Here is a 17205-nt window from a genome sequence, read left to right as displayed (position 1 = left end):
CCTCTCAGTGATAGGATTCATACCCTGGCTGGTACTCAGATCCTGATATTAGGGAGTGTGATGAAGGAAAAAGTGTTATGTGTTTCATTACATGAAGGCGTACCCCATCCTCTCTTCGTGGCCCATGAAGTGGCCTTCAGTGTGAAAAGGATTCACGCATTCATTGAATAAAGTCTCATTGTGCGTGCAATTATGTTAAAAATAAACAGGTATGGTACTGAATATCTTCAAATATCTAAAACGCAGGAGAGAAAACAGATCCACGTATAAGGTACAAATAAAGTACTCTAGAGGTGTGGAGAAAGCAGAAAATTGGAAGGAGGAAAGGCCATCCCAACTCTGCCAAATTCCTCTCCACAGCCACAGCTGGACCAGCAACAGTGTATAGACCCATCTATGCTTGATGCTCCTAGTAATGCCGTGTAGACATGATCAAAAGAGAAGCCCTTCTGTAGAGGAATTCCGAGGCTGGAATGACGGCATGCCTGAGAGTGGTTCGAGGATAAGCCAGTACTACAGTGAAGCCAGTTGGTAGTCTGGTACAAGATGCTGTTAGTTTTTCAAAGTTTGGGGTATAAATATAGAAAAATGGTACTGGTGTGAAGTGTTGGGAGATGTTCTAAAGTATTAGCAATTAATAAATACTAGTAGCCAATGAACAGGCATTTGTTGAGCCCCTAGAAGAATGCCAGGGGCAATGGAGCATGGCAGAGGTCCCTGTTATAAAAGACTTCCTTGTTCTAAGGCAGTTTGCGATCCTCATGTGGGAAAGGAACCCTGGACTTTAGGACCTGGGTTGCAGTCAGGCATCGGCCACCTCGCTGCCAGGGAGTACCGGGCAAGTCACTTGGACTCGCTGAGCACTGATTTCTTCATCTGTGTAGAGTGGAATCATGCCACTTGTCCTGCCTGAATTGGAAGGTCGTTATGAGGATCAAAGGGGGTCATAATGACTTTGAAATACTTTGAAAACTACAGAACCTATAAAATGCAACAATCAAGAGACTAATCCACATGCTAAAATCAGCCTCACTGTTTTCTGTATGAGAATTCTCTCTTTTCAACTTTTTTATAAGCCTATCACATAAAAGATTACTGAATCTTGTCCCTAAATTCTTTTTTCAATTAGTCATGGATTCAACTCATGTACTGACATATGTACATGATAATGTTCATCCCACATGCTTTCCACAGTGCTAGTTATCAACAAAGCCAACTTCCAATTATTTAGATATATACGTAACTGTGGATATTCTGGGGCTTCATTATCTTTTAAGACTCTTGACCTTCTGTTTGTACTATCTTGGTTCCCATCTCCTCTGGGTTTTGGTAATATGTTTAAAATATGCTTTATGCACTAACATGGGCTGTAGAAGAGCCTCTGACATGGCTGCTGTATCCCTAATAAATTGTTATCTTTCAGAAAGAAAAAAGCCCCAAGGCAGAAATTAATAATAGAGTGTAATTATTCAGAGAAAACCTATTTGGCAATATTTTAAATGATGTTAATTTGGCCTTAATGGGAGAGATTCTGAATGTTAAATAAATAGAAATTTCATCATTAGGGACACATTTAAAACACAGGAGTTTAAAGAAAAATGAAAGAGTTGCAGAGAGAATCTTCAAAGGAAATCCAATAAAGACATCTTCAGGTGAATATTCCTGAAGCACTTCTGGAATCTTCAGAGAAGTGTTATCAAAAGCCAGCACTAATGGAAATTATTTAAATAGTATGTAGCTGGAATGTGGCTCTTCTACGTGTAATGATTTTAGTAGCTTGATGTCAAAGTTGCCATTAGTTTTTGAAATACTTCCATGAATAAACACAAATTAATGATCCAATTGTGAAGTAATGATGTTCAGTTGACCTTTGTGTTGAACATGTGATATCCTATCTCACATCCTTCTAGATCATGTTTGCTCAGCAACTAGCCATGCACAGAGGTGGCCTGAGAGCATCTTGCCTCAGCTGCACATGAACTTCTTCCTTTTTATTCTGGGCTGATTTCTACCCAAGTCGGGTGCTAATGAGAAGACCCCTTAGCTCTACTGGTGCAGATGCAGACTTGAAGTGCAAAGAGTCAAGACCCTCTGGAACCATGAGACCAACAGGAGTCCGGAGCCAGTATATAGGCTCCTTCCTGTGCTGTGAGGGCAATTTGGAGCTTCATTCTCTGAACCTTCATAGAGTCCCCAGTGGGACTGAATCCCAGTTGCTCCTAGTAATCATCTGCTCAGTAGTGCTGATGCCCTGGGATGCCTCTTTTCCCTCCTCATTTCCTATCTCCCTAGTTCTCCCACTCCTGTTCCTTGGGATCATGTCTCAAAAACAAAGTAACAAAGTAAAAACACCTCCAGCCCCTCCCCCCAAAAAAGACTACCCGCAAAAAGCCCTTGTCTCAGGCTGTACTTTTGGGGGGAACCAATTCAAGACCACCTTGAAAGACTATCAGAGTCCTTACTATGTGCCCAGTACTGTAGATAAACAACTTTCTAAGAAAAGTGGAAAGAATCATCTTTGTCCCCATATAAAATTTCTCAGTCGGAATACCCCGTCCCATCCCTTGTAACTTCTCAGGGACCTGGCTTTATCAAGTACCCTTCTTTCCCCTGTATCTTTAGCTTATCCCCATTTCCATCAGTGTTTAAATATCTCCCATCCTTAATTTAAGACCTAACAAAACCATGAAACTTCCTTTGAAACCCATACTCCACTTTAAAACTTCTCTTCTTTCATTTCCAACCAAATTTCTTGAGAGTTGTCTGTATTCATTATCCCAATTTCCTTCTCTCTTAAACCCACTTGCGACTGACTTCTTTCTGCCTCTGTTACTCCACTGGAATTACTTTTGTCAAGTTCCTCAAAGATGTCTTTGAGTTATATCCAGACAATGCCTCTCAGTAACTGACTTCATTGAGCTGTCTGCAGCCCTGGGATCTCCAGCTGGCTCCTCTTTGCTTGAAGTGCTTGCTGGCCATTGCTTCTCTGATCATGTGCATTCCAGCTTCTCCTCCTGCCTCCCCAGTATCTTCCTCTCTCAGGCACCTCTTCCTCTGCTCGCCCTTTAAATGTGGGTTTTTCTCAGAGCCCTTACTTGGCTCCTTTCCTCTCTTCACATCTTCCCCTCTCTCTGAGCAATCTGTCCCATCTATTCCTACAGCACAGCACCAATTACCATCCAGATGCTGATGATTCTCCAGTGTCTCCTGCTCAGAGAGGCTCCAGGGAGGGGCTCTTTATTTATAGGATGACTATCAATCCTTTAGGCTTGGCCATGTCTTCACTCCATTCAGAGCTTTGCTGTGCATGTTCCTAGGGAATGCTGATGGCTTGTTCCTTCCCAAAGGTGTGCTGAGGCTCCATGGAAGTTACAATACTTGTTACTTACTAGGCCGAGATAGCAAGAAATGTTTTCCCTGCATCTCTGAGAATTGTTCTGTAATTTGTTCCATGTTATAGCATAAGTGTTTGCCTTTCTAGTAGTACATGGATGAGATGTGTTTGACTCAGAGGTGTCAACTTGTTTTCACTTTGTGTATCACCTCTGAGTAATTGGTAATAGCTGCATGGAAGGCTGTGCTATTCGGGCTCAGTAGGAAAGGCTGTTACTGTTTTTCAGTGGTGTCTCTAAGGGCATGAGAAGGAAGAGTGGTGGCATATATGCTGTGCAGTGTGTGCTACAGGAAGGGTAGCTACACATACCATTTAATTTCCATATTGTTAGATGCAGCCTGTGAATTCTGGTCTGGAAGGCAGATATGCTGTCAAGGGGACCACAGGCATTTCTGTAATTCAGCTCAGAGGAGTAAGATCAGATACATACCTCTCAATCTCCATGATTGGAAAATCTGCAATTTCCTATTTCCAAAGTAGTGATTCTTCAGAAAGTTCTTTCCACCCAGCTGCACCACCAGTTTTTACACACCAGTCAGCAAACTGATGGAACTGCTGTCAGCATTGGAAAAGGACCTCACATTTAATTAGTGCTGTATGTATGTCTGGCATGTGTGCATTTTATTTTACTTAATTCTACTTTAATCTTCACAGGATCTTGGTGCGGTAGATACAGTCATTATTTTTCAATGTAGAAAGCCAAATTTCAGAGAAGTGCAGAGAATCCTTCTTTATCATTATAGCTTAGTAAATGTCAAGGGTCAGGATGTGGCCTCAGGGCTGCCTGGTCTCATAAGGGATGACAAAAGACCACAGTGATCTATTTCTCATTTCATTTTCCCAATATGACCATCTTCACATTAGCACTGAGTAATTGGTATCCCCGGAAACTTTTCCAGATGATTGTAAAAGTGAAATGGGCAGCTGTTTTCCCCACCCTGGTAGATACCAGGGGCGGGAAAGACTCACTCCGCCCCTTGTTTGGTGGACTGTTTGTCAGGATCTGTTTCAATTTTGTTTAGATCAGAAACTTTCTGCATCATTAACCAAAGAAGGGCTTAATGGGATTCAGTACAGTGCAATAATGCCTGCACCCCTGGGAGTCGTCCCTCAGATGCACTCAGAGGGCTATTCAAGCACTCATCACTGGGGCACCGAGGTCAGGGGTGAGTGGCAGCACCGGTTGCCATCGTCACCACCCCCAGCACCCCTCTTTCCAGCCTTCCCCAGTTGTCTTGTCCCTCTTGCCATCTGTTATCCAATTTCCATGATGTATTTCATGGCACAGCTTCTCCAGTGTCCTAATCCAGGGTGCAGACAAGTTATTGAATCATGACCCACGTGGGTCTCCCTATGGTCCTTTCCCTTCCAAGTCCCAGCAAGTCCCCAGCACCCTCTCTGCTAAGCCCACTCCCAGGAGAATGCCTTTTCTGGGACCTCCTCCTCTTAGAGATGATTATGCTGTAGTGATAACAGTGCTAATAATAAAGGCAGTTGGGCTGTTGACTGAGAGGTAGACTATTAAGTCCAGTTCTCTCCCTATTACCATTCTAACTAGGATCTATATCTATTTATTTCAGAGTTTAAGCTTTTAAAAAAATTTAGTCCTTCTGTTTTTAACAATATAGCTGGCTAATGGTGCAAACAATCATTTTGGAAGCAAGCAGCTTCTTAGAGTATGGTTCTGAAAGTCCTCATGGTCAGCCAGAATAAGCTTTCTTGGAGTTTAATAGTGGCAGAGCCAGTAGCAAATCAATCAAGTTGATTTGGTTGAGCACCTACTATGAACCCAGAGCTTTGATGGCTTCTGTCTGAAACAGAAATGTTGACTGATTGATTCATTCATTTAACCACCATTTTATTTTTGAGCACTTAATATGCTTCTGTTACTGTTCTAAATGAAGGAGATATAATGGTAAATAAGACCAACAAGAGGTTGTCCTCATTTTGTGTTCAAACTACATGAGCAGGTAGGAATATATGGCCTGGCACTCTCCTTAAGCAGTGTACAAAAGCTCTTAAAAAACTGCCCAGCTCTTTCCCAGAGTGAGAGAGATCCAGGGGTAAGACAGGATTTGCGATGCCTTCCTGAAGGTGGCAGAGCTCAGGCTGGTTCTCAAAGCAGAGAACTGGCTTGAGGAGTCCAACTTTGGGCTCATCCAGTGCTCCAAGGAAAAGAGACCCTTCTGGAGCAGGAGACAGCTGCCATGGGATGGGGTGGTCAGCTGGAGGTAAGGGTTGCAGCATTCCTGGTTTTAAGTCTGGTCTCACCGTTACTCACTCTGTGACCTTGAGCTATCATCTTTACTCCCCAGAACTCACTATCCTTATTGCAAACTGAAAAGATTGCATCAAAAAACAACTTTCAAACCTTTTGTTATTCTTGCTGTCCTTAACAGTGAGAACCGGTTTTCAGGCAACATGTTCAAGGAATTCCAATATATAAAACAGGTATGACTGGAACAGACTTAGTGGAATGGGCTATCAACTCCCCTACATTCCCAGCCTCTTCATCCTTTTGTGGACCCCCCCAACGGCTTTACTGCAGAATTCTAGAAGTACATAGGATCCAGTTTGGAAGGCAGTGGGCTATATGACTCCAGAAGTTCCTTTTAACGCTAAAATGTCACAAGTCTGCTCAATGTACAGGATGCTCCATTTAGTCAGGCACAGAGAAGGGGCTGTATTCAGAAGTATTTCCCAACCCATCTCTCCAATGTCATAATTAAAAAAGTATTTATTTGAGAGGTAGCTAATCCTCAAGAGTTGCTGAACCATTCTTTCCTACCTTCCTTTCTCATACGTCTGCTGAGGTGCAGCATGGAGATAATGCAATAGACCAACACTTAGCAAAAAGTAAAAGTTCCTGTCATAGGAGGGTTTATATCTAGTGAGAAAGAGAGAGAATACATAAGCAGGACAATAAAGAAAAATAATTGTATACTATGATAAATCTACAAAGCAATAAATATATGATTATAAGAGCCAATACTAGAATGGAGGGGATTTCATTCATTCATTGATTCCAGTCATCCCTCAACAAACATTTGTGGAGTTACTACCATCCACAAAGCATGGGGCCCCGCTTGGGAGATTTTGTAGTGAGTATTATAAACTCCCATCCTCTTGGGAGCTTATCATTTAAGTGGGTTTTCATCTGTGGTAAGAGAAAATTGTGTGTGTGTAAAATATCCCCAGATCTTGCTTTGGCTTTTGAGACGAGAACCTACCCAGTGATTTCATGACAGGTGGATCCACACACACTCTCCCTCCCACTTCCTAAACTGGGAGTCAGAAGGTCTGAACAGAAATCAATCCCTACCATTTATCTTTAACTTCTTTCTCCTTAGCCAGGATTGATTTTTGTCCCTGTGATCAATGGTACAGAGAATAGCTCCATGGCCTGAGCAGCTGTTCAAGCTCTTGGTCTGGCTGGCCCCACATCTATCGAACAGAACATTAGAAGCTGATTATGAAAGTAATAGAATGAAGATGTTTAAAGGATGGGCCTGATTACCACCGCGTTCCTAGTGAAAAATGCCTGCAGGCAGGAGGCTGCTGTATGCAAAAGCTTGGGAGAACCAGAGGTCCAGCAAGGCAGCTGGATAGCTGGCAGGTCCCCAGTGGGCAGATCCAGGTGGGGAAGCAGGGAAGAAGGGAGACACTGGGATGAGCTCCTTGTTTGCCAAACCAGTTCCCTCTCTTCCTTCCTTTTTAACTGTCCCTTTCTCCACTATTTCATCGTTACTACACCAACTGCTATTAGATTTGGAACTGCAAGCAAACATCTGTTGCAGAACAAAAAAGAAAGAACGAGAAAAGAAATTGATTGCCTTTTCCCTCCCTTAAAGCTTCTAGGGCTTTAAAATTGTCTTGATTCTTTAGTATCAGCTCTCTCCTTGTCTTCTTCTAATCCAACTTGTTTGTGATGGGAGCATGAAATTAGCTACCTCTCCCCCATCCCTCTAGCCTTGTAATGTCTTGAGACCAGGCAAAATTGCTTCCACTTTCCTCTCTGAAAAATGTTTTTGGAAGGGATGCACACCTTGTAATAATGTACAGTGGTAATGCCACCGAACGCAATTAGAATGGAGAGCCTGCCAGACTCAAGGCCTTCTGTCCGATTTTCCAGAATAAACGCCTGCCGTTTTACGGCCTGCCCCAGGTGGCGATTGCTTTCAGATTGCAGTATGGAGAAGTAATCAAAGTGCTCTTAATATGATTGCGTTTATTATTTCACTGTGCTGTGTAATTGCTTCTTAGGTATTCTGTGTGTGTTTGGGAGGGAAGGTTTCCAAGTGGTGGCTTTCTTACCTCCTCTGAAATGTCTGAGGTGAGTCCTTGAGAAGTTAATTGAACAGAATTCTTTTGTAAAGAAACACTATAGTTCTCAGCATATTCCTGTTTACCATTTGTTCTCAACCTTCTTCCACGATTTTTACCCCCTGCCTTATTTTCTTAGTGAATAATCTGTAGTTCTTGGATAATCACTTACATATAATAGTAATTGCTAACACTTAGCCTTCCAGGGCTCTTTGTTAATTTTCACAACAAAGAACTAGGTAAGTAACCCAAAAGGTGCAAAAAGATAAAATTTCTGATAATGCAGCTTGGGTATTTTTGAAGCAGAACTATGTTCCTGATATGAACCACCTCTGCCAAGATAAATAAGTAAATAACATCTTAATAAGAGTACCAAGCAGTATAGTGTAGACTCTTATTGAAATGTCAAGCAAAAATGAAGCAATGTGTTTATGTCAGATACTGCACTGCAAAAATATTTAATAAAACCCACACAGGCTCACTATTTCTTGCTGCTCCCCCAAAGCACGTCTCCTGGAACCAAAAACCAGTGACCCACATTCTTGAATCTCCCTTCCTGCAACCTCTCCAGCTTTGCTTGTGGTCGTTTTCTTCCCAGATTATCCTCCCTTATCCCCACCTTATTCCCCCTTTCTTCTCCTTCTCTTCCTTTGTTCCATAGAATAGTTCAGCAGGTCCTGTTTTCTCTCTGACATCCTCAAATCCATCATCCCATTCAGCAAACAGAATGTCCTTCTGCTGAGAGCCCACTCTTCTCCTGAGACAGTGGGACTGTAACGCCTATTTCTATACCACGTTACAGGATGTGTGTGCATGTATACACATGTGTCTGCATGTCCCACTGCAGAGGGTGATACAGGAGAGTGGTCTTACATCTCTGAAGCTAAGCAAACATGAGTTTGAATTCCAGCTCAGCCCTGGGGTGGTGTGTCTCTCTGCCATTTCCATGTCTTAGTGATGACGTTTGTAAAAGCAGAATAGGATGAGCGTGGACTCCACAGTGCCTGGCACTGATTTTCTTGTAGTTCTAGGAGCATGAGAATAAGTTGACTAAACTTGTGATTCTGAGGAGGAGAGTTCTCTTTTTATAGCTCCTAGCCTTTACCCTGCTCAAGGGTACCATGGCATTATCACTGGTATTGTAATTTGTGTATCTTCTACATTAGGCTTGTTTTTACCAGGAGGAAATGGTGAGCTCCATGAGGTCATAGCTGCATGACTCCCAGGGGGCCTCACACAGCCTGGGCACAGAAGTGCTGAATAAGTACTTGCTAATTGATTGATAAATGTTGTAACACACGTAGAATTGGGGCCATTATCCATAATGAGATGTGTAAATATGATTCATGTTTGAGGGATGATGAGAACTTGGCCTTTAATTAATATGTGGATTCGGCAGTGGGTGGGGAGGAACATCTTGTAATGTGCCACCCTCATTCCCGCAGCGAAGCATGCCCTCTTACTGGCTTATCATTTGATGTAAAACCATGACCCCCTTGTAAAAACCCATGCAATTATCTCCATTTTGTGCTTTTCTGATCTTGACACAGCAGACACAGACCGAAGCAGCCTGGCAACATGAAAAGAGCCTGGAGTTTCAAGTCGGAAGTTCTGAGGTTGGCACTGAGCTTCATTTTTCAGTAACAGGTCATCTAAAGTAGCTTGTCTGGGCTTCAGGTCCCTTCCTCCTAAAATGGGGATGTAATTAAACTTTGCTTGCGAGGTTGTGTTCCAACCAAATGAGATTCAGTCCAATAATGGAAACTAATGGCAGAGAGTAGAGTACTCTACAAATATTAGCTGTTGTGACATGGATGCCACTGGAGAGGACTAAATGGGAACATGACACATTGTCTACCTTCGAAGATATTACAGCACCACGAGAGGACTGAGATGTATCCATTTTCTAGTTATTCAGGGCAGCAGCTGATAAGTGCAACACAAGACCCATCAACAAAGTGCCCTGGGAATCAGAGAAAGAAAAGATGAATTCCAACTGGGAAATTAGGGAGGGGGAGGCTTTATTAAGGAGGTGGTTTGATGTGAGCCACTGTGAAATTCATTGTTGCTGGAGCCTTCCAGTGATCTGGGTCAGCCTGAATCCCTCCAGGTAGCTAGTCCTACATTAGCCATTCTGTGGAAAGCCTCTGCAGTGGACATTTTAGGCTTGTTAGGAGTTGCACAGGATAGTGGACATGGTCATAATTTAGAGACCCAAGTTCCGATCCACGCTCTGTTTCTTTGGAGCTGTGGAACTTATGCATGTGAGTTAACTTATCAGTAAAGTGGGACTGCATAGTATCTCCTCCATATGGTCTTTGTGCATGAGAGCAGACGGGGCGCATGAAGGGGTGAGCACAGAGCTCAGCTCTCCAGAACTCCTGCTTCCGCTGATGGCGGGAAGAAGAGTGCAATGCGGAAGCTCCAAGAAGTGAATATTTCACAAATATTCATGGCTCTCTTGGGGAGGTAGCCGGGTTTTCTGAGAAACAGCTAGACAGATGGTTTAAATCCATTCACTGCTGTCCTAAAAATACACTCATGAGGCATGCAAATCCCCTGTTGGCTAAGTTTTGCTGTCATATCTAGCAACCTGCGTGTATTTCCAAAGCTGTCTGGAAATCCCATGTCTCAGAGAAGTATCCCTGCTTCTCCAGAAAATTAATGATTTTGTTTGCCTTACCCTTTTAGGATATTTGATATATCTTGAACTTATCAATGAAATCAATCATTCTCTAAGCAGCTATATATACCTGCCATTCATCTCATATGGCTAAATACGCTTCTGATCTGTTTCTCTGCCCATCCATGTCCTGCTTCTCTTCTTACGTTCCTTGTTGTCCATCAGTCTGTGGATAGCTATAGTCTCACTGGCAAATTTCAATGCCCTACACAATCTATAGATGAGGCCTACCTGGAACATCAGCTTGGTTTCTGTCTCCATCTGGCTCGAATGCTGCAGCAGATAGACCATGTAACAGAATACCACACACTGGGTGGCTTATAAACAACAGATATTTATTTCTAAAAGTTGTAGAGGCTCAGAAGTCTAAGATCAAGGTGCTGGGAGATTTGTTGTCTGTGGAGAGCCCACTTCCTGGCTCATAGACACATAGGTAGGAAGGGTAAGGGGGCTTTCTGGGGTCTCTTTATAAGGACACTAATCCCATTCATGAAGGCTCCACCCCCATCACCTCCCAGTGGCTCCACCTCCAGGTGCCATCACATTGGGGATTAGGTTTCAACATACGAATTTGGGAAATACAAACATTCATTCTATAGCAATTTGTCAGTGAAAATACTTCTAAAATCCTTGGGTTCCTGGGTACATACCACAGGTCAATCATAACATCCTAATCATATTTATAGAACACTTTACAGTTATATGAAAACATTTTATTAGGAGCATCTTATCTCATTTACTTCTCTGTAAGATAATTATTATTTGTTCCACCTTTTTAATAGAAAAATAACCCTGAAAATCCAAGAGATTAGTTACCATGCCTAAAATTGCATATCTGTAGAATGGTTGAGCTGAAACTAGAACCACAGACATTACAGATACCAGGACTTTACACCCTTCTTACCTCCTCTCTTTTCCCAATATTTTGTTTTTATTTTCTCAAATTCTGGAATACTAGAGAAAAGGCAAAGGCTAGTGCCTGGGTTGGGAAGATATCAATTAATAGACCTCATCATAGTGTCCACTTGTATAAAGGATATAGGCTGTAAGAGAAAAATTTATGTAAGTGTAGGAAGACTATGTAAGTGAGACTCCTTATAATATCTTCTCTAACCCCCTCTCAGTCCCAACTTATACAAAACCATATTAAACAAATGGTCCATAGGAATAGGGTCATTTTGGAAAGAAGAAGTGGGGAGATGTAAATGTTTCTCTTTAGGGTTTCCATAGGTGGACTTTCTTTCTTTTTGATGGAATCATGATCTAGAACACTCAAAGTAGACTGTCTAGGTTTTAGCATTTTAGCTATTTTTATATTAATGGATAGTATCCAGGTGCTCTCAAATGTCATCCTCCTGGCTGATCATTTAAGCCCATATCTATTCCTTTGTATTTCTGTACTTACCACCTTTGCCTTTGCACCCCGTTCCCCACCCCCAGCCCCCCAAAGAAAACTAGAAGAGGAGAGAGAAAGGACTTGCACTTGAGGGGTCACGTGGGCATCCCTGGAGCTTCTTTCCTTCCCTCCAAGTGGTAAAAACCAGAACACAAAGCTGCAGAAAGGTTAAATCTGGCACAGATACTGGCTTTGTGGTCTCCGTGGATGGTGTTCCCCACAAAGCCATCCTTGCTGAGAGCAACAAAAAGGATTTCAGTCTTCTATCCCTGATCAGTTCTGATCCAGTAGCTCGTGGCCACTCCAGTTTGCATATATAAACTGCCACCATGGTCAGTCCCCTTAAGGCCTCCAACATGTCGACAGGCCAGGCCTCTGTGCTTCTAGCTCAGCAGGGCAGGTAATGTGCACTGAACACTAACTATGTACCAGGTTCAGGCCTGAAGCTCATTACATGTGTATATGTCTAATCCTCATGACAACATGTTAATAGGTAGTAATATCCATTTTCTGAAAGAAGATATTAGGAAGGTTACATTAATTACCCATCCAGGGGTACCAGATAAGCAAATAGCAGAAGCAGAATTCAAACACAGTTCTGGGGACCCAAGCAATGGGCTATAAAGCTTAAAAATCAGAGGAAGAGTCCTCTTTGAAAATATGTAATTGGAAACTTATTGAGTCCTGGTCCTTTATTGCATTTGATAAAACAGACTCAGAGAGTCAGGCATTCTGATTCTTATTGGAGTGTTGTATATGGTCTACATGCAAGGTCTTCCTTTGTCCCATGCATTTCTAGCTTGGCACCTTTCCTGTGCCTTACACCAATGGGTAGCAAAGGCTCCAAGAAGCGACTTGGCAGAGCTGCTGTAGGTGGCAGTTGCTTTGTCAATATTTTTTAGAATATGCTGACAACCTCGAGATACTTCTTTCCTACAACACCTCTCCTACACACACACACACACACACACACACACACACACACACACACAAACAAACATGCACACAGATAGCAATATTGGCTTCAGTGTCACCTATCTTATCCCAAGTCTTTCTTGGTGATGCTGTTTCGGGGCTATTATGTTAGGGCCCCAGTAAAAGATTTTATTATGTTAGGGCCCCAGTAAAAGATTTTATGGGCAAATCTGTTTCAAAGGAGGCTCAGCTTCAGTACAATGTATGTGTGTTAGGTAATAGACCCACTTTTCCTAGAAACAAGCAGATAAAACTGCATATTCCATTAATATCACACAGCCTCCAGGACATAAAAGGAACAAACACCAGTTTGACAAACATTAAATTCAACATCAAACAGTCTAGCAGAAGAGATGGCTTGCCGATAGGGTATCATGTTGTTCCAAATTCAGTACCACAGCTTTGATTCAGACACATTGTGTGCTGTCTTAGCAAAGCACTTTTGGAAAATGAGCTCAAGATGGCAGGGGAACATAACTGGCCGTGCAGGAGCCCCCAGGGTCATTTGGACACTCACAGCAACTTCCTGATGAGAGCTGTGGCTATTCATTGACTCTTGTAGCCCAGCCATCAGAAGCCTGTTTCTTTGTTCTTGAAAGAAACAGGATCTTTGAAGGAATTATGTAGGTGGAGAGGAAGAGAAGACCTAACAATGTCAAGATTTATTTTAAATAATCTGAATAGAATTAATGAGCAAAAAAATTGGAAAAGTTAATTGTGCATCCTAACAACTTGGCTGTTCCCTTCCCTTTCTTTAAGGAAGGAAAATTTCTGAGGCTGCGTGAGAAGTAACTAACATATACCTACAGAGGTGCTCATTTCTCTTGTAGACAGACTATTCACATTATATTGGGCCCAGCAAGGTCTTCTAGCTGGAAGAGCTTCTAAATGTCATTTGCTGTGAAGGCAATAGCTCTTTGTGTAAGCCAAATTTATTTCCATTATGTTCCCTCTTATTCACAAATTCCAATAACAGCACCATTCACTCCTGTGCAACAATAGAGCATTGATTTCTCAGGGCTGCGAGATTGATATGAATCCTCACATAGAAAGATCTGCCTTGTTGGTGGGCATCTTATCTAGGAAATTGGAAGTTGAGTGACATGGAATCCATTCCTCACACAGAGGTTTGGAAACCTGATGGCCTGAGGAACTGGCCTAAGCTTTGCAGTCAAATAAACTTGGTTTCAAATTCCAGCTCAATCATTTATTTGCTGTGTGTCTTTTTGAGTTTATTATGTAACTTCCCTGAGCTCGTTTCTCACCTGAATGTAAAATACCACGTCCAGTATGTACAGAGGAATAGTGCTTGGCATATAATAAATACGTAAAAATGCTGTGTTATTAATAGTTGCGCCTTTAGGGTACTAATAATGTTATGGACAATAGTAGTAGTATAATATTACTGTGGATATTAAATAATATTATGAATGCAAAACACTCAACACATGGTAGTTGAAAAAGTTAGTTTTTTGTTGCTCAGCTTGCCTGTGCCCGCTTTATGAATTCTGGAGACATTACATGTTTCTTCTATCTGTGAAAGAAACAGGCTCAGCATGACTCAGGGTCTTCTGGTTCCATTTTTGGCAGATTTCTCTCTCTTCTCCAGGACAAGCTATCATCCAGAAGCAAGGGGACATGAAAAAATAAAAGATATGTCAGGTTCAACTTGGTTACGGCAAGACTGGGAACAAGTCAGAAGAGACAGATGTGTTTAATGGCCAATGCATTTGTCCAAAGGAATCATTTTCACTGGCCAGGAGCCCAATTAAACCTGTAAAATGGAAATCCAGAAAATCAGATTAATGAGCCAGTCGTTAGTGAGGAAAAGACCCAGCTAATTCAGTGTTTAGCATGACGGATGGGCCCAGAGCAAATAATTGGATGACATTCATCATATGTAAAATAAAAGGTGTCACTGAAAGGGAAAGTGGTAATAATCTCTGGAATTTACAATGCCAGCAAATTTGCTTGTAAGGAAGAGAAAAGTTCATCAAAATAGATTAACAGCCGCTAAACTTTATTCCTTCCTTGCGTGGTTGCCAGAGAGCCACACAAATAATAGTTGAGAGGCAGCAAATGCATCAGTCTGGGGTTACCCAACCCTGAGGCTCTGCTCTGAATGGGGGGAGCTCTTGGAGCTTCTGCTGGGACATGAGCTCCTGTCACCATCCGGGGGCTGGACCAGAATGCAGAAGTCTTCTCTACATCCATGCTTTAGTCACTAAACAATGGAGGAAACCAAACCCCAAGTTTCTCTGGTCAATCAGATTAATCTCTATGATTCATTATTCAACTAGTCCATAAGTATGGACCCCAGCTCTGTGCTTTACATTTTGGGGATGTGCTTGTTCCTCGTTAAGAGCTTCACATGGGCTGGAGTCACATGCCGGCTGTAACAGTGAGAGGCTGTGCACTGTGGGGCAGGTTAGTTCACACCTCTCACCCTCAATTACCTGACAGGTTAGTTGTTATTTTTATGTACTCACTAATCACTTGCTGTGAGACCAGCCATGCCTAGGAATCCAGGAGGCTGCAACCCAATAATAAGGCATGGAGGGATAATTACAGGAATATAAGCACCACAGGAGTAAATGTTGAACGTGCCACAGAAATGGAAAGAGCAGAGGTCAGGAACTGAGAGGAGGGGGAAATGATAATGCATGGGTGGCGTCCCAAACCCTTCCATGAACTTACAGGTCTTTCACTGAGGTTTAGAGCATCAGCTGGCTTTTGGCAGGTTAGGAGAGGAACAGGACTAAGGCAGAGCTGCAGGAGCCAGCTTAGTACAGAGGAGGATACTATGATGTCAGAGGTGCTGGGAGAACCTCTGGGCTCCTGGGGCTTCATGAAGGCCCTTCATGTTCTGGATTGTTCTATGGTGTATCTGAAGGGTAGTTTCCATCTTCACTACTTACCCAAGCACAAGCTCTCCCAGGTGGCATGTGCAGGAGTCTGTGCTCGCCCAGGGCTGTAACAGGCATGGCTGGGCTGGTACCAGGTCCATGGGGCCTATCACCCTATCGAGGGGACCAAGTTCTTCACCTTTGGCCTTGGTGACTGGAAACCCTATGGGACCCAGCCTTGCCCTGTGGTACCAATAAGAGGCCTGCTGGTACTCTCATCTATGGAGGTGGTTGTGTCCTCTTGGAAGAATTTTCTTTTAATCGCTGAGCTCTGGCCAACATTCAGTGATAGGACTAGTCATTTCTGATGTTGGTCTTATTTCCCCAAGGTCAGAGGTGTTTCAGAGATTAAAAACTTTATCGCTGGGTTTAGGGTTTCCTTTGGGAGTGAAGAAAATGTTTTAGAACCTAGATAGAGGTGGTATTTATGCAACATTCTGAATGTGCTCAATGCCACTCAGTTGTTCACTTTAAAATGGTTCATATTATGTTACATGAATTTCATCTCAATTAAAAACATTATCATTGTAATCACAAAATTCTGGAAAGTAGCTACATCTGGGAGGGAGGTGAGGCTCAGGGCAGGGGCAGAGCACAATTGTACTGGGGTGTATGTCAATTGTCATTGAAGTTCTTGTGCTGATCCCCAAGGTCTGGTCTCTAGACCAGTAGCATCAGCATTGTCTGGAACCTCATTAGGAGAGACAAGTCTTGGACCCCACTCCAGACTGATTAAACCGAGGCTATTGGGGAGGCCCAGCAGTGTGCATTTTAACAAGCTTCCCAGGCACTTTTGATGGACATACAAGTTTAGAAAGTACCAATTTGGTTCTTGGTTTGGCAGCTGCACTTACATGTATTGATTTTATATTTAAAAATGAGACCAAATTAAATAAACAAATTAAAATAAGATCATGCAAGGACCAACGGTGACTGTGTGTTTCGTGCCAAGAATTGTATTTTGATTTGATTCTATGTGAGATTTATTTTTAAAAAAGGGAAGAAAAAGACCTCTCAGCAATTCACTGGTCTTATGTTAATACCCCACCTCTCAGCCAGTGTGGAACAACACAGATTCAGAGCAGATGCCGTATCAAAAAAAAAAAGTCCTGGAGTTTAAGACAAGAATGATTCTAATTAGAAAACAGAGATATATGGATAGTGCTGAACATCAGGGAGAACACCAGTCTCTCTTCTTGGTTCATAGCCTAAGTCTTTGCACCAAGTTTTTCCCAAGGTTCTGCCCTCATGCTGACTTGAACATCTGCTCTACCTGGCAGCTTGTGGTGCCTGCTACCTGGCAGCTTGTGGTGCCTGCTTGGTGTGCTGCCAATCTGTGCAGAGCAAGAGGGAGCCATGGGAGATGCCATCTCTCCGAGTGAGGAGCCATGGGTGGCTTTCAATAGAGATGTCACACCCCTCCTGCTCCCAGCAGCCCCTGTGGATGGATGCCAGGTTCAGACCAGAGTGGGAGTACTGGCCAGTCTCCAGAAGTGCTTGGGCCTCTGAGAAAGGAGCATGTGCCTAC

The 17205-nt window shown here is 42.8% G+C and overlaps 1 protein-coding gene across 4 annotated transcripts in view; it reads left to right on the top strand.

Annotated features, from left to right (window-relative positions):
• Positions 1-17205, top strand: part of SORCS3 (sortilin related VPS10 domain containing receptor 3) — a 561511-nt gene that overhangs the window by 431125 nt on the left and 113181 nt on the right. The gene's annotated exons all lie outside the window — the stretch shown is intronic.

Source organism: Manis javanica, chromosome 7 (assembly GCF_040802235.1).
Source record: "Manis javanica isolate MJ-LG chromosome 7, MJ_LKY, whole genome shotgun sequence".
Classification (NCBI taxonomy): domain Eukaryota; kingdom Metazoa; phylum Chordata; class Mammalia; order Pholidota; family Manidae; genus Manis; species Manis javanica.
The sequence above is the reverse complement of the archived record's forward strand: the minus strand, read 5'-3'. Positions and strand labels throughout refer to the sequence as shown.